The 25,578-nt window shown below is 43.1% G+C and overlaps 1 long non-coding RNA gene and 1 pseudogene across 1 annotated transcript; one reads left to right on the forward strand and one right to left on the reverse strand.

Annotated features, from left to right (window-relative positions):
- Window positions 1-6,168: 6,168 nt before the first annotated feature.
- LOC121061578 lies at window positions 6,169-14,424 on the reverse strand. The gene is made up of 3 exons (XR_005815167.1): window positions 14,414-14,424; window positions 12,897-12,901; window positions 6,169-8,208 (listed from the first exon to the last, which is right to left on the reverse strand). It is a non-coding gene; the product is annotated as an uncharacterized LOC121061578 (long non-coding RNA).
- On the forward strand, window positions 8,314-12,570 carry LOC121061577 (annotated as a pseudogene).
- Window positions 14,425-25,578: the final 11,154 nt, after the last annotated feature.

Here is a 25,578-nt window from a genome sequence, read left to right on the forward strand (position 1 = left end):
TAATGCAAGGAGAGAACTTGCAAGACTGCAGAAGTAGGAAGGAGAATATTTCTTTAGGATCCAGGATGGCTATTTCCAGGCAGGTGTGAAAGCCAGTGCTTTAAGGCTCTTGTTAGCTTATTGCTTTGAAAGATCTGACCAGGTCCTTAGATTTTCTGTAATTTTTTATGTCTCTTCAGACCTGAATGGCTGTTTCTGTCATCTTTTAATATTGTGTCCCCTAGCAGTGGTGTGGAAAGTATCTGAAATCCAAGAGATGTGCAACAGAACAAAACATCTGTGTAGAGAGAAGCAGAAGGCAGGGCAAGACTGCCTCTAACATGGCAATGCCTCTGCTCAGACAGGTATCCAAAACCATATCAGGCATGACAGGTGTCTAGCAATATCAGATTTTTACAAATGAAGTTATGGAAAAAATACATGCCAAGAAAAACTTCCCTTGCTCTCTAGGGGACCCTCAGCTTTTCCTCTCCTTGCAGGGATTTTAGAGGGCTTCAGAGACAACTGGAAGATGCCTCTCACTGTGTTCATTCAGCCTAGTGCCAATGCCCATGTAAGCTGGAGTGGAGGGGAGGGAAGAGGAGAGGAGAGCCTTTTCCTCATTGAGGGTTACAAAGGAAAAGTAAAATTGCCAAGGTGCCTGTAAGCATATGTATCCCTTCATTTATAGCAAAATAAAACAACGTGATCGTAGGTAATATAAGTAAGAACACTTTATATTGATTGCATAATAAAAAGAGATCCCACAAAAGTTTGTGTTCATCTTAATAATATTTGCTGAGACTGTGATCTGTGGATGCTCAAATTCATCTTGAAACTATAACTAAATTCGTGTTTCTCTTTCTTGACCTTTTATCTTATTATAGCACATGAACTTTCAAGGTTATACCCCTATCACATAAGTCTTTTTTTTTATTATATTGTGTGGGTCAATTGCTAAGTAAGATTATTTGTATCCATTACTCTGAAAAGTGTATATTACTGAGTCTCTTTGGGGAAAGACCACTCTCATGAATTTGCAGGTATAGTTGCTGTTTAAGGTTTTCTTGTTCACCTTTCAAAACCCTGTCACTCCAGCTGTTTCTACTTAAGGCAGCTTTATTCCCTTTTATATTTCCATTTGGTGGTTTGGATGGCTCCTCTCTGCAGCCTGCTCCTTACAGGAAAGCACAAGTTTAGTCCTGTTTGCAGCGCGCTGTCAATACCAGTTGCAGAAGTTTGGACACCTCCCAGGTCCTGGATCCCTCAGACATTGTAGAGTGCAATGAAGTGCGTGCCTAGAACATTATAATTTGTACTTATTCCTTCCAGACATACAAGATCTGCCAAATTTGTCCTTTTTTTTTTTTTTTTTTTTTTTTTTTGTAAGTTTATTCTAGCAAGTCATGGGGTTGGTGGTTTAGCATAGAAACAATATTTCAAACTAAAATTCAGGACACTGGCCTGGTTTGTACTTATTTAACCTACATTTGTATCCCTCACCTGGACTTTCTAAGATGCATTTCAACTATGACAGGTAGAGAACAGCCATAGCCACTGCCTCCTATCTCTTAGCCTGTTTGAGTTGCACTTTTTCATCTTGCTTTCACAGCTTGGGCTGCATCAACAAAGTAATGGACAGCAGGTTGAGGTAGGTGATTCTCCCCTTCTACTCTGCCATTGTGAGGACCCACCTGGAGCACTGCGTTCTGCTCTGGGGCCCAAAGCACAAGAAGGGCATGGACGTATTATAATGAGTTCAGAGGAGGGCTATGAGCATGATCAGGGGGCTGGAGCAGCTCTCCTATGAAGACTGGCTGAGGGAGAGGGCGATGTTCAGCCTGGAAAAGACAAGGCTCTGGGGAGACCTCATTGCTGCCTTTCAGTACTTAAAAGGGGCTTATAAAAAAGATGGAGAATGACTTTTTACATGTGCAGATAATGACAGGGCAAGGGGATTTTTTTTTTTTTTTTAAAGGGTGGAGATTTAGAGTGCATGCTAGGACAAAATTCTTCACTGAGAGTGTGGTGAAGCACTGGACCAGGTTGCCCAGAGAAGCTGTGGATGCCCCATCCCTGGAAGTGTTCAAGGCCAGGCTGGATGGGGCTTTGAGCAACCTGGTCTGGTGGGAGGTGTCCCTGCCCATGGCAGGGGGGTTGGAACTAGATGCACTTTAAAGTCCCTTCCAGCCAAAGCCATTCTGTGATTTATGATTCTATGAGTCTTTCAAGGCATATCCCTGCACAGTCTTCATTCTTCATTACACGTGAAATATTCAGAGCTTAGAGGGTTTTGGAATAAAATTGCTAAACCAACAGAATTTCAATTCTGCAAAAGAAACTAAGAGTACGTTTAATGTAAGTAAGGTGCTAACTGTTTTCTCAGAGACAGCTGAAACTGGAAATGTAAGAGAAAATCTAGAGCCCAGATAACATATATGACTAACAGATGCAGCATTTCATGCAGAAGGGAGCCAGAATATCTTCTGAGGTGGTGCTCAGCAGTGCTGGTGTTAGTGCACTGTAGAGGACACTGCCTAGCACTGTCTGGAGACTCTGCCATGACACATCTAAGACACTGACCCAGACTGATCTATCAAGGGAGGATGCAGCCCTCCAGGTGTTGGTTTCCTTTTCAAGGAAACCAGGGACTTCTCACTGGAGCATAAGGAGAGGGCGTCCTTGGCCACAGGAGTTGTGCACTGGTGGCGGGTTTGTGTAAACTAGTTGCAGAAGGAGGTCAGCAGACTGCAAGAAATCAGTGCAAAAAGCAGGACTAGACTTCCTCCAAGACCTTTAAGATACAAGACCAAGTTGTATTAAGGGAGGGGCAGGCAAAGTCTGTGCTTATCAAGCTGGGAAATGCAGGCTCCCTTCATGGTAAAGGCTGGAAGCTTGTGAAGCTTAGCACCAGGAAGATGCTTCCTGCTCCACCTGCAGATCTGTAGTTACAGAGCAAGCTTAGGGCCCTGGCAGCAGCCTAGGGGCTGGTGGCTCTGTCCCATGAAGCACCCGAGCTGGCTAAACCTCAGCCTGGCAGCAGCAGCAGCAGGAAGCTGTGGGGGAATGGCAATGGGAGACTCCCTTCCATGGGGAACAGAGACCCCCACTTGCCAGTGTGACCTGCCATCTAGGGAGGTTTCCTGCTTGCCAGGGGTTTCAATCCAAGGCACTGTGACTCCTCAGAAGGTACTGTTCTTCCATGTGGGCACAATGATACTGCTAGAGGAGACAAGATCAGGGATGCTCTGCTGGACCTGCTGTTTACAAAAAAGTAAGTACTGGTCTGGGACATGAAATTCAGGGCAGACTTGGCTGCTGTAAACAAGAGATAGTGGAGTTCAGGATCCTGACAAGAAGGAGTAAGGAAAATAACAGGAGCACAACCCTAGACTTCAGGAAAGCAGATTTTGGTCCCTCTGGAGATCTGCTGGGAAGCATCCCAGGAGATACGGCACTGAAGACAAGAGGCATCCAGGAGAGCTGACCGATTTTCAAGGCCTGTGCCCTTAAAACTCAATAGTAGGTCATCCTGACATGAAGTCAAGCAAAGGTAACAGGAGGTCTGCATGGATGAACAAGAAGCTACTGAATAAACTCAAACATAGAAACTTGTATCAGGAATAGTGCAGCCAGCAGGACCAGGGAGGTGATCGTCCCCCTGTACTCTGTGCTGGTGAGGCTGCACCTTGAGTACTGTGTTCTGCTTTGGGCCCCTCACTACAAGAAGGACATCGAGGCCCTGGAGCGTGTCCAGAGAAGGGCTACAAAGCTGGTGAAGGGCCTGGAACAGAAATCCTGTGATGAGTGGATGAGGGAACTGGGGTTGTTTAATCTGGAGAAGAGGAGGCTCAGGGGAGACCTCATTGCTCTCTACAGCTACCTGAAAAGAAGGTGTAGGGAGCTGGGGGTCGGCCTTTTCTCACAGGTAACTAGTGATAGGATTAGAGGGAATGGCCTCAAGTCATGCCAGGAGAGGTTCAGGTTGGAATTGAGGAGACATTTCTTCTCAGAAGGAGCAGTCAGGCACTGGAACAGGTTGTCCAGGGAGGTGGTGGAGTCACCATCCCTGGGGGTGTTCAAGGAAAGGTTGGACATAGTGCTTAGGGACATGGTTTAGTGGCTGACATTGGTGGTAGGGGGCATGGTTGGACTAGATGATCTTGGAGGTCTTTTCCAACCCTAATGATTCTATGATTCTAACTGCTCATAGTAAACAGTGGAGCATTTCCACCCATTCTTGTTCTATGGGAATCACATTTGTTAATAAGAAGTGAATTTTTCTGTGAATCAATAGATGAGGTCATTTCAAAAGTTGTTTAAAATAATCGGGACTTGCACTTTCTATCAGCTGAGGTTCTATCAGAGAGGTTTTAAATTTTAGAATTACTTGAAAACTATCCTTTTCTGCTGTGTGACAAGCATGTATGTCTGATAAATCCTTGTAGCTCTAGAGAAATGAATGCTAATACATAACAGTTTATTAGAGGTATTTTGAATTAGGTTTTCTACTCTAGAATAATCTTAGGTTAGAAAATTCATAGCTTGAGATTTTTGTGCTGCTTCATTGTGGTTGAAAAGAAGATTAAAAAAACAAAAAAATCACATTAAGTATAAAAAGCACTCAGACAGAATAGGATTCAATACATTCTGCTACATGTACTTTTTTTTTTCTTTTTATATTATTAATTGGGGATCATTCAAAATGTAATTACCTTGTTGCTTACATTTTGTTACAAAACCATTTGTTACAAAATATTGGCTGGCTATTACTTCAAATTTATCTTTATGTATACTGCAGAATTAGCAACTCATCCCTCCAACCGCCTCCCTCAAAACACCCCAAATCTTTATTAAGAGCATCCTCTGCTTAGATACAAAGCAGAACTCAAAGGAGTTTGAGGGGAGCTAAAGATCTTCAAATCAAAACCACAAAGAGATTATTAAGCCTTTTTGAAAAATAATTTCTGAGAAGGAATATTTTTCCCCCAGTAAAAAAAGGAAATTCTGATTAAAAGAAGAAAATAGGAGACCGGTTTTCATGTTCTGCCTAACCAAAGACTTGCCAATGTAAAAGACTGATCTTAATTTCCTGCCCATGCCCATCCTAACATGAGTGGGAAGCCAACCCGTCGAACACCCATTCATCATTATCGGCCAACTCGCCTCAATCGCCTACTTCACTATCCTCCTATTCCTCTTCCCCATCGCAAGTGCCCTAGAAAACAAAATACTCAACTGCTAAATACTCTAATAGTTTATAAAAACATTGGTCTTGTAAACCAAAGATTGAAGATTTACCACTTCTTAGAGTACCCAAAACTCAGAAAAAAAGGACTCAAACCTTTATCTCCAGCTCCCAAAGCTGGCATTTTCAATAAACTATTCTCTGACCCTAACCCTTAAACCACCCGAATAGCGCCCCGCGACAACCCCCGCACAAGCTCCAGCACAACAAATAAAGTCAACAACAGCCCTCACCCCGCCACTAAAAACATGCCCACCCCGTGCGAATAGAACATGGAAACCCCACTAAAATCCAACCGAACAACAGACATCCCAACATTATCCACAGTGGCTACCCCAAACTTCCAAGACCCCATAAACCCTCCAAACACTAGCCCCACAAAAACAACCGCCACAAACACCACCGCATACCCAACCACCTGTCAATCCCCCCAAGCTTCAGGGAAAGGCTCCGCCGCTAAAGCCACTGAATAGACAAACACCACCAACATACCCCCCAAATACACCATGAACAGCACCAAAGCCACAAACGAGACCCCAAGACCTAATAACCATCCACACCCTGCCACAGACGCTAGCACCAAACCAACAACCCCGTAATATGGCGAAGGATTCGACGCCACACCCAGAACACCCACCGCAAAACAAATTCCTAAGAAAAACATAAAATAAGCCATTATTCCTGCTCGGCCACTACCCGAGACCTACGGCTCGAAAAGCCGTCATTGTTCTCAACTACAGGAACAGCCAGAATCTCCCCCCAACTACACATCTATGCCGTCTATGCTTAACCTCCCTCCTCCCTTCCCCCCCCGGGCAGGGGGTATTTGGTTATGCATATTCGTGCATAGATTTATATTCCCAATACATATAACTATGGTCCCAGTAATATACATTATACACGGACTATCATACAAGCAAGTGCTAAACCCATAACATGTACACGGACATCAAATCCTCACAGCACTCTCCTACCAAACCACATTAACATGAATGCTCCAAGACCAACCAGATAACCCACAACCACCACCCTCAGGCACACAACAAGGCCACTACCCAGTGAATGCTCCCAGGACATACCCCTAACAATAACCCTCAACCACATATCTCATGCAGTTCGTATCAGATGGATTTATTAGTCGTACACCTCACGTGAAATCAGCAACCCGCTGCACATAATGTCCGATATGACTAGCTTCAGGCCCATACGTTCCCCCTAAACCCCTCGCCCTCCTCACATTTTTGCGCCGCTGGTTCCTCGGTCAGGGCCATCCATTGGGTTCACTCACCTCTCCTTGCCCTTCAAAGTGGCATCTGTGGAATACTTCCACCACCTCAATGCGTAATCGCGGCATTTCCCAGCTTTTTGGCGCCTCTGGTTCCTTTTATTTTTTCTGGGGTTACCTCACAGGTGGCTCTTCCCAGTGACTTCGGGGGTCCCACAATCTAAGCCTGGACACACCTGCCTCACGGTCTATCCTATATCTCAAGGGTCCCTCAATGAGACGGTTGGCGTATATGGGGAATCATCCTGACACTGATGCACTTTGTCCACATTCAGTTAATGTTACCTCCACCCATCTGGGTTAAATGGGGCTATTCAGTGAATGCTCGCAGGACATACCACAAAAACAAAAGCCATCAAGCGCAACCCCTGCGCTTCACAAACCTAAACCAGTAAATCCCTGCTTACCCAAAACCACGACCCCCAAATCACATGGCATAAGCTCCCATCATCCAATGTACACGGAACTACCTCAAGAATTCCATTAACTCGTCCCACACATTCCCGACAATATATATATACAAACATATACAAAATAACCCAAATTTATTAGAGAAACTCCAGTACTAAACAAAGGCAACACACACAACAATTTCATACATTTCACCCCCCCACCCACCACTCAACCATCAGCTAATCCCACTCCCGTTCACATAGCTTAACATAAAGCATGGCACTGAAGCTGCCAAGACGGTACACAAGCGTACCTGCGAACAAAAGACTTAGTCCTAACCTTACGGTTGGTTTTTGCTAAATTCATACATGCAAGTATCCGCGCCCCAGTGTAAACGCCCTCGACCACCTATTACCACTAGGCCTTGAGGAGTGGGTATCAGGCACACCCAAGCAGTAGCCCAAGACGCCTCGCTAAGCCACGCCCCCACGGGTATTCAGCAGTAGTTAACATTAAGCAATGAGTGCAAACTTGACTTAGTTATAGCAACAATTCTCACTTCCTAAGGGTTGGTAAATCTTGTGCCAGCCACCACGGTCACACAAGAAACCCAAATCAACCGTCCCATAAAACCTGGCGTAAAGAGTGGTAAAATGCCTATCCTAGCTAACTAAGACCAAAATGCAACTAAGCTGTCATAAGCCCAAGATGCACCTAAACACACCATTAAGATGATCTTAGGAACTAACGATCGATTTAACCCCACGAAAGCCAGGGCCCAAACTGGGATTAGATACCCCACTATGCCTGGCCCTAAATCTTGATACTTACTTTACCGAAGTATCCGCCAGAGAACTACGAGCACAAACGCTTAAAACTCTAAGGACTTGGCGGTGCCCTAAACCCACCTAGAGGAGCCTGTTCTACAATCGATAATCCACGATTAACCCAACCACCCCTTGCCAACACAGCCTACATACCGCCGTCGCCAGCCCACCTCGAATGAGAGCACAACAGTGGACACAATAGCACATCGCTAGTAAGACAGGTCAAGGTACAGCCTATGGAGTGGAAGAAATGGGCTACATTCCCTATACATAGGGCACACGGAAAGAAGTTTGAAACTGCTTCTGGAAGGAGGATTTAGCAGTAGAGCGGGACAATAGAGCCCCCTTTAAGCCGGCCCTGGGGCACGTACATACCGCCCGTCACCCTCCTCAAAAGCTATATCCCACATAACTAATACCATTAACACGCTAAAGATGAGGTAAGTTGTAACAAGGTAAGTGTACCGGAAGGTGTACTTAGAATATCCAAGGCGTAGCTATAACACCCAAAGCATTCAGCTTACACCTGAAAGATATCTGCTAAACCAGGTCGTCTTGAAGCCCCCCTCTAGCTCAGCCACATAAATGACACCAGAATTAAAAAATTTACTAAACAGACTAAACTAAAGCATTTTACAGTCCCAGTATAGGCGATAGAAAAGACACTTAGACGCGATAGAGATTTTAGTACCATAAGGGAAAGATGAAATAACAATGAAACAATCAAAGCGAGAGACAGCAAAGATCAACCCTTGTACCTTTTGCATCATGATTTAGCGAGAACAACCAAGCAAAGTGAACTAAAGTTTGCCCCCCCGAAACCCAAGCGAGCTACTTTCAAGCAGTTAAGTAGAACGAACCCGTCTGTGTTGCAAAAGAGTGGGATGACTTGTCAGTAGAGGTGAAAAGCCAACCGAGCTGGGTGATAGCTGGTTACCTGTGAAACGAATCTAAGTTCCCCCTTAATCCTCCCTACCGGACATCACCCGAACCCCAATGAGATGATTAAGAGCTATTTAATGGAGGGACAGCTCCATTAAAAAAGGATACAACCTCGACTAGCGGATAACTCCTTCTACCGACCTTACAGTGGGCCCTAAAGCAGCCATCAACAAAGAGTGCGTCAAAGCTCCAACACTAAAAATACCGAAACAAGAGGATTCCCTTATCACAAACAGGTCAACCTATGAATATAGGAGAATTAATGTTAAAATAAGTAACTTGGGGCCACACCCCTCTGACGGCGCAAGCTTACATGGAAACATTATTAACAGACCTAGACAGATACAAAAACTCCTACAAGACCACGTATTAACTAACCCTGTTAACCCAACTCAGGAGCGCCCATAAGAACGATTTAAATCTGTGAAAGGAACTCAGCAAACCACAAGGCCCGACTGTTTACCAAAAACATAGCCTTCAGCAAATAAACAAGTATTGAAGGTAATGCCTGCCCGGTGACTCAGGTTTAACGGCCGCGGTATCCTAACCGTGCAAAGGTAGCACAATCAATTGTCCCATAAATCGAGACTTGTATGAATGGCTAAACGAGGTCTTAACTGTCTCTCACGGATAATCAGTGAAATTGATCTCCCCATGCAAAAGCGGGGATGTGAACATAAGACGAGAAGACCCTGTGGAACTTAAAAATCAACGACCACCGCGAACCTCAAACCAACCCCACTGGGGCCACTACCATCGCAGAGCCTGGTCAATATTTTTCGGTTGGGGCGACCTTGGAGAAGAACAAATCCTCCAAAAACAAGACCACACCTCTTTACCTAGAGCCACCCCTCAAAGTGCTAACAGTGACCAGACCCAATATAATTGATTAATGGACCAAGCTACCCCAGGGATAACAGCGCAATCCCCCTCAAGAGCCCGTATCAACAGGGGGGTTTACGACCTCGATGTTGGATCAGGACATCCTAATGGTGCAGCCGCTATTAAGGGTTCGTTTGTTCAACGATTAACAGTCCTACGTGATCTGAGTTCAGACCGGAGCAATCCAGGTCGGTTTCTATCTATGCAATACTCTCCCCAGTATGAAAGGACCGGGAAAGTGGGGCCAATACTACAGGCACGCCCCCCCCCTTCCAAATGGTGAAACCAACTAAACCGTGAAGAGGGCCCCACCCACCACTTTCAATCCTAGAAAAGGACCAGCTAGAGTGGCAGAGCCCGGCAAGTGCAAAAGGCTTAAGCCCTTTCCCCAGAGGTTCAAATCCTCTCCCTAGCTCCACCAATGGTACAAATGACAATATTAAGCTGCCTCATTATGTCCCTCCTATATATTATCCCAATCCTGATTGCCGTGGCCTTCCTAACCCTGGTGGAGCGGAAAATCCTAAGCTACATGCAATCTCGCAAAGGCCCTAACGTCGTAGGGCCCTTTGGCCTGCTCCAACCATTTGCAGACGGACTTAAACTATTCACCAAAGAACCCATCCGACCATCCACCTCCTCTCCAATACTATTCATCCTAGTGCCAATGCTAGCCCTTGTCCTAGCCCTCACCACCTGAGCACCCCTGCCCCTCCCATTCCCCCTAGTGGACCTAAACCTAGGAGTTCTCTTCCTAGTGGCCATGTCAAGCCTAGCCGTCTACTCAATCCTATGATCAGGCTGAGCCTCAAACTCAAAATACGCACTAATCGGAGCCCTGCAGGCAGTAGCACAAACTATCTCATACGAAGTGACACTAGCTATTATCCTACTGTCAGTGATTATACTAAGCGGAAGCTACACACTCAGCACCTTCGCCGTGGCACAAGAACCCCTATACTTCATTTTCTCCTCATGGCCCCTAGCAATGATGTGGTACGTATCCACCCTTGCAGAAACAAACCGAGCTCCTTTCGACCTTACAGAAGGTGAATCTGAACTAGTTTCAGGGTTCAACGTCGAATACGCCGCAGGACCCTTCGCCCTATTCTTCCTAGCCGAGTACGCTAACATCATACTGATAAACACACTTACAGCCATCATGTTCTTAAACCCAAGCGCCCTGGGACCACCCCCAGAACTATTCCCCGTTATCCTAGCTACAAAAGTCCTTCTACTATCCTCTGGCTTCCTATGAGTCCGAGCCTCCTACCCACGATTTCGATACGACCAGCTAATACACCTGCTATGAAAAAACTTCCTACCCCTCACACTAGCTCTGTGCCTCTGACACACTAGCATACCTATCTGCTATGCAGGCCTACCTCCTTACATAAGGAAATGTGCCTGAACTCCAAAGGGTCACTATGATAAAGTGAACATAGAGGTATAACAGCCCTCTCATTTCCTGTCGACCTTAGAAAAGTAGGAATTGAACCTACACAGGAGAAATCAAAGCTCTCCATACTTCCTTTATATTATTTTCTAGTAGAGTCAGCTAATCAAGCTATCGGGCCCATACCCCGAAAATGATGGTTCAACCCCCTCCCCTACTAATGAACCCCTATGCAACCCCAATCGTGACCTTCAGCCTCATCCTAGGCACAACAATCACAATCTCCAGCAACCACTGAGTTCTAGCCTGAACCGGACTGGAAATCAATACATTAGCCATTATCCCCCTAATCGCCAAATCCCACCACCCACGAGCAGTAGAAGCTGCAACAAAGTACTTCCTAACCCAAGCAGCCGCCTCCGCCCTAGTGCTATTCTCCAGCATAGCCAATGCCTGAGCCACCGGCCAATGAGACATTACACAAATAAATCACCCTACCTCCTGCCTGCTACTAACGGCAGCAATCGCTATCAAATTAGGTCTGGTCCCATTCCACTTCTGATTTCCAGAAGTATTACAAGGGTCCCCACTAATAACGGCCCTCCTACTCTCAACCCTCATAAAATTCCCCCCTCTAACTCTGCTCCTACTAACATCCAAATCCCTCAACCCAGCCCTGCTCACCACCATAGCCCTGGCCTCAGCAGCGCTGGGAGGCTGAATGGGGCTAAACCAAACACAAACACGCAAAATCCTAGCCTTCTCGTCCATCTCCCACCTAGGCTGAATCGCCATTATCCTGGTTTACAGCCCTAAACTAGCCCTACTCACCTTCTACCTCTACGCAATAATAACATCAGCCGTATTCATGGCCCTCAACAAAATCAAAGCTCTCAACCTAACCATGATCCTAACCTCATGGGCAAAGACCCCAGTACTAAACGCCACCCTAATACTGGTACTTTTGTCCCTAGCCGGCCTCCCCCCACTAACTGGCTTTTTGCCAAAATGATTCATTATCCAAGAACTGACTAAACAAGAAATAACACCAGCAGCCATGGCAATCGCCATACTGTCACTACTCAGCCTCTTCTTCTACCTACGCCTCGCATACCACTCAACAATTACTCTTCCCCCTAACTCCTCCAACCACATAAAACAATGATACACTAGCAAAACCCCAAGCACACCTATTGCGATCCTTGCCTCACTGTCAATCTTCCTACTCCCCCTCTCTCCCATGATACACGCCATTGTCTAGAAACTTAGGATAACACCCCCTAAACCGAAGGCCTTCAAAGCCTTAAATAAGAGTTAAACCCTCTTAGTTTCTGCACATTAAGACTTACAGGACACTAGCCTGTATCTTCTGAATGCAAATCAGACACTTTAATTAAGCTAAAGCCTCCCCTAGACAGGTGGGCTTCGATCCCACAAAACTCTAGTTAACAGCTAAATGCCTAAACCAATTGGCTTCTGTCTAAAGACCCTGACGCACCTCAGTGCATATCGATGAGCTTGCAACTCAACATGAATTTCACTACAGGGTCGATAAGAAGAGGAATTAAACCTCTGTAAAAAGGACTACAGCCTAACGCTTTAACATTCAGCCATCTTACCCGTGACCTTCATCAACCGATGACTATTTTCCACTAACCACAAAGATATCGGCACCCTATACCTTATCTTCGGGGCATGGGCAGGAATCTGAGCTGTTAAGTGGTTGAGTGAGACTGAACCTGCAATTATCATTACTTTCCAGTCATTTGTTAAAGCAAAACAAAACCCTTTGCCAAATGACCTCTTATGTAGCAGCTATTCAGATTTTTGAGGCATAGCAGATGCATGCTGCTGTGGCATCCTCCTCATGGGCAGTCATACTCAAGCCCTGGGGGATGAAAAGATTCAGTTCACTCTTCCAGCAGAAAGCCAGCTCCCCCAAACAGGAACTGAGATGCTTGCCAGGTTCATGACCTGAACTGGCTTATTAAGAAAGAAATCATAGAGGTTTTGCAGGAAACATGGCTCTCCACAGGACTTCTCCTTCCCACCTCCAGTGCCAGCTGTCACTTTAGCTCAGCTGTCTCATCTGACCGTTTCTTCAGAGCTAGGCTTGTGACCCAATCTGCTGTCCTGGCAGGAAAAGTGAGAAACCTGCATAAGAAGCAGGCTCTGATGTTGGAAAAGGGGTTACTTAAGATCAGGTAGCCTGGAGGTGCTCCACTGGCCTATTGCAGCTGCTGGGAAGTTGGCCTGTGCTTGCCCCACACTGTTAATTTGTTTAGGCACGAAAATTTGAAAACCAGAGGACAGATTTTGCTTTTTTGGTTTGTGGTGACTGTAAATACCCACTCCAGTGAGATTTGTAATATAGCACAAGTGTAATGGAGTTTAGGGGTTCTGTGTCTTGGCACAGAAGAAAAAGAAAAAGGACTAACCATTCCTGTTATCCACTTCAAACTGAATTTCAGATTAATGTAGTTCATCCAAGAAATTACAAGTCTTTCATTCAGTGTATATGTGTCTATTTTTTTTTTTCGTTTAGAAAGACTAAACTATTAAAGGAAACTTTCAACAACAAATGACAGAATTTGCTTCAGTTACATTCACTTTAAAAAAATACCTCACTGAATGTTTTTGCTGTCATGACCAAACCTTCTGGAATACTGAACTTTAAGCAAAGGCTGCACAAAATGAATTTTATATACCTGAAATATACTTAGTTGTAAACTAGGTGACGTTATACTCTTTCAGTTAGGAACAAGGAGAACTCTATACGATACCTGTTCAGTCAGAAGACGGCCTTCTCTTCCCCAGCCTTACACATTTTTTGTTAAAAGAGGCTCAGAACCATGCAGGTCATTTCCTTTGCTGAGTTGTAAAACTGTAGTGGTATAGATGTGGCAGGTCAAACCTAGAGGATTTTGCATGTCATTGTAAAAGAGATTTGTGAAATAATCTAGCTTTAAATAAACCTTCAAAAACACTAAGTGCATGCTGGACAGGATCCCCATCCTTTTGGTTTTGTCAGTGAGAGAACAGTGATGTAGAAAGACCACAGAAGAACAAAGGCTGCTGTTCGTTTTCTCTGGCAGTGGAAGCAGATGGAAAGGTTTCTTCCTCCAGCTGCTCCATTTGTGGTGTGCTGAAGTCCACTAACTTCTCCCCTGTGCCAGAATAACGTTTAGTAAGGCTAAATAGCAGTGATCCCAGTTCAAACTTCAGTTAAAAGTTGTTAGAATGGATCCAGAGGAAGTCTACAAAGTTGATCTGAGGGCTGGAGCACCTCTCCTATGAAGACAGGCTGAGAGAGCTGGGGATGTTCAGCCTGAAGAAGAGAAGGCTCTGGGAGACCTCACTTCAGCTTTTCAATGCTTGAAGGGTGCTTATAAAAAAGAGGGAGAACAACTTTTTACTCAGGCAGATAATAACAGGACAAGGGGGAATGATTTTAAACTAACAGAGGGGAGATTTAGATTAGATGTTAGGAGGAAATTCTTCTTCATAACACTGTTATGTCAGGCTTCAGTTTATGTTTCTGTTTGTTCAGGTTTTTGTGTTTGAAGCTATTTATTTATTTATTTATTTTTCCTGAGGGTAATGCAGAGAAGACATATCATTTCATTAGGGATGCTGTAAGCTCATTGAAAAACAAAGATAGTCTGTGTGCAAATGTCTGGTGCTCAGTACACTCATCAGCAAAAGGAAGCTTGCATAGTCTCCTACCCCTTGGTAAGTTTTTTAATGTATCTGAGCCAGCAGAGTGAGTTTGTTCCAGACCAGTGCTTTGTATTATCTCGCTACAGAGTCAGCAGTGCCCCGTAATGACTTAAAACCAAGTGTCGTTGGGTCTTTGAATGACAGCCCAAATGATTGGATGAAGGAACTGTGAGAACTGGCATTTCATCAGTTCCCTGGCAAATTCAAAAGATGATGGAATTTGAGTGAACAAAAGCAGATCAGCATACGGATTGACCCGTAAGGAAGAAATCACTGTTTCTAGAGGAATACCAAGTGGGGTCAATCAGAGTAAGTCTTACTTTCCAGAAGTGACAGGAAAGTCACTCATAAAGAGGAGCAAGTTTCCAACAGAAATTGAAATGATGCATTCTGTATGACAGTTAGCTAATTTGATGAGGGACAGCGAATGTCTCTGCAGTTACAGATAAAACCTCCCTGTACAGCAGACAAGCAAGAGTCAGCAAAAAATTTAGAAAATCATCTTCAGGAAACCAGGTGTGATAATGAAAACGGCTGCCCTTGGGCATTCAAAAATAAATTGCTTTCAAATAAAGAAAATCAAAACCTTCCACAAGTGAAGTCTGGTACCTTTCAGATTCTCTTCTGTAGCTGAAATTGGCATTAACCAGCAAATATATTACAGCTTTTACTGTAGCAATATGAAATCTCTTCTTGCTAGGGACTTGTGTATTTAGGTAATAAATAAATAAATTGTATTGCAGTGTTTAATTTGACTAAAAGTCTGTTATGTTAAATTCTGATGTAGACAATACAGGTGTGCTCTGGATAATGGCTCTAACAACAGCTGGAGATGCATGTAAGGCTCAGGGAGTTGCTCACAATGTGTAATTCTAATCCAGTTTGAGGATGAGGCTCAGTACAATGTGCTACAAAGTAAGCTGCTCTCCTCCCAGTGAGAAGAAATGCAGTGTTTGTGGCTGTCCATGTAGTGCTGTGCACTGCAGACAGATCTCTTTCTGGAAACAACTGCTCCTCGTTTGACTGTGCCTGCTGCAGGATGAGTAAGAATTTCTATGAGTTTTTGAATACTACCTCAAACAGAACAGCGCTTAAAACAGAGGGCTGTGGTGCAGCACAGTTACTACACCTTAGAAACAGACCTAACAGGCCTTTCCCTAGAGAGTACCATCCCTTTTTCTGAGTATTAATATCTTCCAAAGTGATCATGCAGCAAGGAGGGCAGCCCGTACTAACTGGTATCCCCTCTTTGAAGAGGTCCTGGTGTGCTTTTCTCCTTCACACCTCCTTTCCGTTCTTGCCGCTGGGTGAACACCATGTCCAGCAACTGACAGCAAATATATAAAGAGCAAGAGAGGTCCGTATGGAAAGAACAAAAGGCTCATGGGAATAAATGCATCCAAATACATTTATTAAAAAAACACAGATACTAGAGGCTTAAGTACACATGGTGAAATAGCTTCCAGAGTAACAAGCCCAACTAAAGCACCCGCTATTTGCATTGTGGAGCTGGCAGAACTCTTTCAACACAGTGTAAGAGTGTCTTGAAAGCAATTAGTGGCCTTTACACCCAGGTATTGGTGCATGGAATGATGCAATTAAAAATGCCATTCATTGGGTTGTCATCCAAAAATGTTTTATTCTCTATTAAGAGTGAAATCCTGCAAAGTAATAGTAAAATAACGTGATGATCATTTAGCATTTGACAAGATTAGGTCCTTATTCCTAAGTCTGTTGAAGCTGCATGATGAGCAGTGTATGACATTATGCCAAAACAAAACAAAACAAAACAAAATGGACGGACTATTATGTGCAGATTCAAGATCTGTGTGGTTCTGTGATGTATGCTGAGACATAATGTTTAACTTCATTCTGTGAATCATTTCCAAACTGTGACCACTTTTTTTTTTCTTTTTTTTTTTTTTTCAAATGCAGTTACCCACACTCCGAGGAAATTATGAATCCCTTTAGTTCATGATTTTGAGAGATGAATGCACACAAGAACAAGTGAAGGTTACCTGTATTCAAACTTAAATTCCTTCATCTTCCTCTGATGATTTTAAAGATTTCAAGATATTCTGGACTCAGTTATGAAATATATATATATATATATTTTTTTTCTTCCATTAGGGACTACAAAAAATCTAGATTTCTGTTTCCAAAATACAGTATCAGCGTATGTAGTTTGCTTCACAAGCTTCTTAATCTACAATATGTACAGGAAACTTCTGTTCTGCTGTTCTGATCATTCTGATTTTCAGAGGCACTCTCACGTGACAGAATAGCAGGAGCCAGGGTCAGTAATGGTCAAAAGGCCTCCTATAAAAAAAATAATATTTGTCCATCTTTACAATTATTCTAGAAAGAAAAGAGCATACATAATGAAGAGAGAATATGCTATCACTGTGCAAGCAGGGAAAAATGGGCTAAAGCAGGAGTTGAGATGCAAGTATAAACAAGGACTACTGAGTACAGACCGATGTGCTAAATTAGGAGAAGGGAAGGTCACCTCCTTGCCACAGGCTGTACCAGCCATGGGAGCAGCCAGCTTGTAACTGGGGGAGGTTCATGGCAATGTGAGCTTATAAAGACATTCTTGCATGAAAAAATCTGCCTTGGTGACACAAACTACAGCCAAAATTCCAACCATTGCAAATGTCTAATCTCTCTCTCTCTCTCTATTTATTTATATATTTATTACGATAAAAAGTGAAGCTCAGCAATTTGCCAGCATGGAATCAATGCAAGTAGTGTTTTTGCCACTTCAGGACAGAGAGACTCCAGGAATATAAAAATCAAAATGCAGTAGAGGATATCATTCTTGGGTTGGCCATCTCTTTAACTTGTATTTAGTTTCAGTGGGATGGATATTGGTCTAAGAATCTGCTGGGATATGGGAAGGACAGGAGGAACACCAGATCTACTCCAATCCTTTCTTGTCAAAGACTTAAAATTGCTTCCTTGTTAAAATAAAAAAATAGTGCTAGGTCCACAGAACATAAGCTGAATGTGAAACAAAGAAAAAGGAGCAACTAGCAATTAGCAAACCAGATGTATTAGATCTATTGGTCTGTAGACTGCTGTATTTACGATGCCTGTGCAGGGGTATCGTGGGCAGAAGGACAGTCAGGATGTACCCTGCAACTTCATCCCATTTGTAAAATTGGAGTAATAGTTCATCCTGATCTCACAGGAATGAAATGAAAATATAGCCAGAGAGCGTTCAGATGGTAATGAAGACTAGAGAGGAGCTCATCTGTGTTCATCAGGTCAGTACATGCTGTCACCTTGACCAGTTAGCCCTTTATGCTGTCTTGCTGAGGGCGTGTGATCTGATCTCTTGTATCAGATATTTATTTATTTATTTATTGTCACTGAATGGTATACTCAGTCAGCAAAGATCATTGTTTCTTACAACACTGAGTGTTATTGATTCTTGTTGACACTTAATTCACAGGAGGTGTCTGGCATCTGCTGGGACAGGGTCTGAAGGAATTAGAGCTCATTGCTGCAGTTTCTCTTAATTATAGTATTTTCATTTGAAGAAGCTAGCACTGGCAGTCAGACATAACCCCTTTGACAGGCGTATGATCCAGGCTGACTTTTGTTCTCCCAAAGGGTCAAATGAATACCACAATTCAACAGAGCCAAGTTTAACCTACATTGCAGCACTATAATAGAGAGGGATAAACTCTTCTCAAGCTGCTGTCTTTGTGTCAGCTGGGCAGCACGCCTTTCTTCTACTCCCTGCCTTGAAATTGGGCTAATTGAGAAAGAATGACTTAAAAAGAAACCATCCTCATGTTATGTTCCTGCCTGGTAATTTGTTAAGCCAAAATTGCCATTCTGACTGACCTTTACAATTGCTGTAGTATTTTAAGAAGCAGAAAAATGAAAGAAGAAAGAAAAAAAAAAAGCCAGATGGTATGGTCAGAATGGAAGCCTCCCTTGAATATTGCTTTTATTATCATTATTTTAAAATCCAGTTGGTGTGGAAGTCAGTCTTGCATCACTTATCTTCTGTCCAAGCTTTACAGGGACAGACTGGTGCCAGGCTGCTATTGCACACATCCATTACAGCACAAACAGCAGCTGCCATGCTGGGCCTCCAGACAGCATATGGCAGGCACCAGCCACCGGAGGCCGATTGAGCCCTTAACGTCTGCAGGCAAATGGGGCTTTTTTTTCCCCACATCTCACTTTTAGTGAAGGCCTGTTCAAGAAGCTACTCTAAGTGATAGTTTTAATGGGTTTGGACTGAGCCTGGGATGTTGCAAATGAAGCTCATGCAAATTGTGGTGAAGAAGGAAAGAGTAAATTTTTTCTTTTTAATTATTATTATTTTTTTTGCACAAATAATGTTCAGCTATTGATTTCTTTGCAAAACGTCACCCTGTCAGAAGGCACAGTCGTTTTTACAGTGGAACTGGAAAAAGGGAAACCTCCTGAGACATAGCAATAGGAGGTTCCAATGAATGTCGGGGAAAGTTGTTTTATTGGAAAACAGCCATGAACTGACTCCATGCCTGTGAATGGGGAGGCTAAAGGTACTGTTGTCCTAGAAGGAGATGAGGAAAGGGACCACCTAGGGAGCATGGAAGAGATCTGCCAGGCTCCAGGGGAGATGAAGGGAGCAAGCGCTGACAGGACAAGTAGACTCTCCCAGCCTCTCCCAGAAGTGGGGAATTAACTCAGTGAGATAAACATACAGGTTCTTTTAACAAAAGATTAAGGCTTATATAATACAGAAACCTGAGAGTAATCCTGTGCTCGAAGTGTTGCAGGCCTTGGTGAGAAGTGCCTTTGCTGGATTCACTTGGTTAAGCTTGCAAAAGAGATTGGTTCCGCTGCACCCAGGTGTGAGGTTGCAGGGACAGAGCACTTGCAAACGGGAAGAGCTGCAAGCCAGTCCTGTCCTTACCGCAGGTTTACGAAGCTGCATGGCAGGAGTGGGCTGCTCTGCACGGGAGGGCAGCTGGAGGTGAGGGTGACACCATACTGACCTATCCCTGGTGGCCAAGCCGGCAGAGCGGGGCAGGGCAGACACAGGGTCCTGACATGCTGGAACTCCAATGATTTTGCAGTACTTCCTTTCCTTTGATACACATCTTCTCCTATAACCAGGGCCAAGTGGTTAAATGAAACTAACCTAAATGCTCTACCAGCCTTTATATGCCTTGCAGTAAAAAAAAATGGTCACCTGTATGTATAGCATGCCAAGGTTAGACAGGAGGAAAAGGAATATCCATTCTTGCAGCAAGACTAGAGAAAGAGAACTGTGTCTTGTAGAGATTTGGGCTGTCAATTCTTCCTGATAGGGAAAAGAAACCCAATAATGGAAAGATATTCCAATACAATTGCTAACTACACATTTGTAGTTCTGATTGCAATTCTGATATTTTCCTGAATTTTACACATAATTAACTGGAAAGGTATCAAAGGAGAACATAATTTTTGAATTATTTATTTATTTTATTTTTTAATGAATTAGGAGGGTGAAAGAAGAGGAAACTTATCTTTCCCTTATTATTGATTCAGGGAGAACACACAGGGTGAAAAATTGGGCTGAAGGGAAGGAAAGCAGAGTCATACCAAAGACCTCTGTCCTCTCTAATATCTTTCTTTTCTTTCTCTTGGTATAGAATTCTTTAGTGACACTTTTCTCCATGTATAATGAAAGCTAGTTTTACTTTTTCAGACTTTTTTTTAATTTGTATTTATTATTACATTTCAACACAGTATGTTTTATCCTGTCATTCTTTCCTCCTGTGAAAGACATAACATGCAGAAAGCGTGATGAAAAGCCAGGCATCTTTTCTGTCTTACATAATGAAAGTCTGTTTACATAACGTGCGTGGGTGCACATACAGACTGTGTGCACACACATAGGCAGGAATGGCTGTCTCACCACCTTCCTCAGGACTGGATGGTCCTGGTCCAGGATGTGAGCCATTCTTTTCCATTATGTGGTGCATCAGAAATGATTTACTACTTCCTGCCAAAGTCCTTCAACTGAAAAATTACTTTTACATACGCTACTCTTTCTTCAAATGTGCAGGCAATTCTTTCTTCTGTGGTCAGAAACCCATCTACCCAGGTTCTAGATTATTTTCTGCTTTATGTTAGTATAATCCTTCTGACACCAGAACACACATTCAATCCCCGTACATGGGTATACTTTCATCAATAGTTACATCAATATAAGAGCGTGGAGGGGACTAGGTTTTCTTTTACACCTGGATTTTTAAGTCAGGGAGGGGATGCAACAAGGTTGCCCTAGGAGCAGTGGTGCAAACACATTTATTGTGTGGACTGATTAGAATATTTGGTGGTGTAAGGTAACCAGTCATGTCTTCTTGATTGATGAGAAGTATTGCATGGGGATATCGACTGTAGACAACAATTTAAGTCTTCTTTGTGCATGTGTTTCTCTGAAAGTTTTCTCCAGCATCATGTTCATCTTCTACAGTTGTTGGGATGGATCTTGTTGTGTTCTGTAGGTACTGGGCTAACAGAGATGGCCCTTGCTCCTGTGGTGCCCCTTATCTCCAGCAGGTAATGCAATGAGCCATTGAACTGATCATGGATGAAGCAATGTCTGACAATGGAAGTAGTACCCTGAGGTCCCATCTTCCACTTCAGAATGACATTGTACTTGTTCTTCAGAGAGGGTGACCATCCAAAGCAGGAGAAGGTACAGATAAAAATACCTAATAATTTCTGAGCCTTTTAGGAAAGGGATGATACAGTATGCATTTGAACTAAAGATGGGGAAAAACAAACAAAAAAAACAAATCTCTTCCTTCTATATTACAGAGAACAAAAAGAATTAATCTCTTTGGAAGCAGAGTTTGGTATACCAACACAAGATTAATCTGGTATTTCAAATGCCAGATGCAGACTTGATTGAAAGCCAAGAAGTCTGGGCTGAACATGGTGCTTGCAGTAGGACCCTAGCCTGGATGGAGCCAGTAGACCGGCAGTTTTCCTCATGAAGGAAAATCATAGCGTGGATTAGCTGTTGTTTTCCTTTCAAAAAGCAATTTTAAAAAATCAGTGTGTTCATAGATATGGCTCACTAAAGAACTTTATAATTATTATATCAAAGAAAGATTTATATTAACTTCAGAGACATATAGACCAAATCTTGATGGTGGATGCAGAGACAGAGGTGGAGACCCTAAACTGTCCTGGAGTAGGATTCACTGCAGAAACCAACTGGGAGCCACCGTAATCTGGTAACATCAGTGTATGCAAAACTCCTGGTGTAACCCTTCTGCCAGGACATGGCTGGCAGGCATAGGGGCTGCTGGCAGCCACCACCTTTAGGCCTTAGTCCATAGCCCTGTTGAAATAAATTCAAACAATCTAGATATTGATTGAACTATATTTCCCTTCAAAGTGTAAAGGTGAGATGATTACTCCCCAAAGAAGAATCCTCCACCTCTGTAATGATATACAGATATCTTCTCAAATTTTCAATAGGAGCAGTTCTTATGCCCTGTTTACTGTCTGTGTTGTCATATACAGCACAAACAGCAAAACCATAATGCCAGTTAAACATGCTTTATTATCTCTTCTCCTCGCCTCACCTTTCAGACCTCTGGAGCGATCTGGAAAGAAGTGGTGTTGTCTTCCAGGCATTAACCACTGATCTTAAATATGAAAGAGGGAAGGAACATGAGGTCAGAGAAGCATGTGAGGTTTAAGTGAGGATCTTAGCAAACAACAAATCAAGCTGAAAAGCAGAGAAATCTGTTCAAGTTGCTTTCTCTGCTCCATGTGGTCTTGTGCTGTAGTTGTTGCCTAATCTGTCAGAGGCCATAGGCAGTATAAGAGGAGTTTTAGAACAGGCAAGATAACATGCATTAGATAGTGAAAAGAAATATAGTCAGTGCTGTATGTATTTTCTCTTTGATCACAATCTCTGCCAAACTATTTCTCCTAGAAGTGCTATGGGTTCAACGTTTTGGCTTGAAGTCAATATTTTGATGTGTTCCAGTCCTGGTCCGAGAGTTGCACACGGTAACTCACACAGTCCCTGTAGGATTTTAATGCCCAGCTCCTCAGTATTACAATGGAACATTTAAAATAGACAACTTCAAAGATGTTAAAGAGTTTGAAAGGGGTTCTTTGAATATTGGTTAAGGCTAGGAAACAATCTTTCCTATGGGATAAGAGGTTAAACTTTTTTTTTTTTTTTTTTTTCCCTAAATCATCTGCAGATATGACACCTTCTACAAAGGTAATATAGTGTTTGTTTATGAAGTTCAACAAGGCCAAGTGCCGGGTCCTGCACCTGGGGCGCAACAACCCCAAGCAGAGTTACAGGCTGGGAGATGAGTGGTTGGAAAGCTGCCTGGTAGAGAAGGACCTGGGAGTATTGGTTGATAGTCGGCTGAATATGAGCCAGCAGTGTGCTCAGGTGGCCAAGAAGGCCAACAGCATCCTGGCCTGTATAAGAAGCAGTGTGGCCAGCAGGTCTAGGGAAGTGATTGTCCCCCTGTACTCGGCTCTGGTGAGGCCGCACCTCGAGTACTGTGTTCAGTTTTGGGCCCCTCGCTACAGGAAGGACATGGACGTGCTCGAGCGAGTCCAGAGAAGGGCGACCAAGCTGGTGAGGGGTCTGGAGAACAAGTCTTACGAGGAGCGGCTGAGGGAGCTGGGCTTGTTCAGCCTGGAGAAGAGGAGGCTCAGGGGAGACCTTATCGCTCTCTAGAGTTACCTTAAAGGAGGCTGTAGTGAGGTGGGGATTGGTCTGTTCTCCCACGTGCCTGGTGACAGGACGAGGGGGAATGGGCGAAAGTTGCGACAGGGGAGTTTTAGGTTGGATGTTAGGAAGTACTTCTTTACCGAAAGGGTTATTAAGCATTGGAACGGGCTGCCCAGGGAGGTGGTGGAGTCACCATCCCTGGAGGTCTTTAAAAGACGTTTAGATGTAGAGCTTAGCGATATGGTTTAGTGGAGTGCTTAGTGTTAGGTCGGAGGTTGGACTCGATGATCTTGAGGTCTCTTCCAACCTAGAAATCTGTGTCTGTGTCTGTGTGTCTGTTTGATAACGTGCTGTGCTGAATGACAAGTCATGTGTAGTTTCTCAGGCAGTGGATGTATGTGGGAAATATTTGTTCATTTTCAAATAAACTTTGTAGAGATTTCTCTCTAGTCCACAGTGACACTGCAGAAGACAAGAATTTAATTTAAAACCAGAATTTGAATGCCTTTCCTCCAAAAGTCTTTAAGGTCAGTGGAACAATTTCCACTCCCCACAAGATAAAGAAGTTGATGGGTGCTCTGTTTTCACCAGGTTGTTTCAGACTTTAACATTCTAAATAGATATATTTGGAAAAAGGTAAACATAAATATTTGCAATTATCTCTGTGCATGTGTGTGTGCTAGGTTCAAATACTTAAACAAATTTCAGTGGGGATGAGAATAAGGAAAAAAAAAGACATTCATTTCATCTAATTATTTTTTTCTTGCACTAACTTTATACAATAGCAGAAGAATTATTTTAATACAAAGGGATAGTTATTTAAGGAACAGATACTCACAGGTCATGTTGATTACCTTAAGCTCTTGAGGCTAAGACATCTGATTACAGTGCTCTGTCGAAGTTACATGTTTTTGCTACTTCAATCACACTACTCTGTAGAAGACAAGTGTCATCGTAGTTTCAAAAATGTAAACTCAAATAGTAAAAGCTTGATCTCAAAAAACACAGTTTAATCCAATCATGAAAATCATGAACAAAAGGCTGTTTAGAAACAGTTATTAAAATAATTTCTTTTTCACTTTGAGAAAGCAACTGTTGCAAAATTTCAGCACATCTGTGCCATAAATAACTCTTACTCAATTCTTTAAGGCTTTGTAATTTATATATTCATAGTTTTGAAGCTAGAGAGACCATTAATTCATCCAGTCCATCCAAAGGCCAGGGAATTCCATACAGTTATTCTTACACTAAATCCAATAACACATGCTGTGTACTTCCTCCTACCTCAGGAACAGTATCCTGACTTTCCTGGACAACATTAGGAGGTGGAGAGCGTGCCCCTTTCTGGACTGATTCATTCAGTGATTAATCTCCTTCAGTGTTCAATAAAAAAATCTTATTTCTAATTTGAATGTGTCTGCCTTCATTTGGCAGCTTTCTGTTTTCACCTTCTGGAAGGCTATCACAACCCCAAAATGCATACAGTTTTAGGAAGAGAAGACGTCTATGACCTCTGCAGAACTATCAGTAAATCATAATTCCAGCTGAAAACAGGCAATATTTTTAATGAGTAACAAGGGATTAGCTGATGTATCTATACATTTAAGTTTTTATGTGACTGACCCTTCATCTAAAATCATGGTCTGTTCTAATCATTGGCTTCTTCACATCCAGGATTCAGAATGCAGAGAAAGAAATATGATTCACTTGTTATTAGTACTATCACTTGGTATATGCTTGGGTACTGGGGCAAAGAGGAGACCTCTGCTTTGCAAATGTTGATGGAAACCAAGATTTTTTCATAAAAATGAATTACAGAGAAACTGAAATAATACTGTCATTGGAAGTTGCTTTTACAGAGATGGAAAAAAAAAAGAAAGAAAAGAAAAATTACAGTGTCACTCATTCAATCTTTCTTGTAGGAGTGAGAAAAGAATCTTTTCAGGGATCCAGGAGTGTCACACAAAATCAGAGTTGTTTTTCTCTGAGAATTAAGATCCTTCATTGAGTCACTGGTCCTTGTTACACCTAATTAATTGTCAGGACTGGAGCCTGTGATGTATGACCAGTTGACCAGTGGAGGTGGGTACTTGAGAAAAGTGATGGAGCAAATGCAGCACGACCAGCCACAGCTCTTTCAGTGCAGGCATTTGTGATCCCACTAGGGAGAGCTCATGCACTGCGTTCTCACCA

Source organism: Cygnus olor, chromosome Z (genome assembly GCF_009769625.2).
Source record: "Cygnus olor isolate bCygOlo1 chromosome Z, bCygOlo1.pri.v2, whole genome shotgun sequence".
Taxonomy (NCBI): Eukaryota; Metazoa; Chordata; class Aves; order Anseriformes; family Anatidae; genus Cygnus; species Cygnus olor.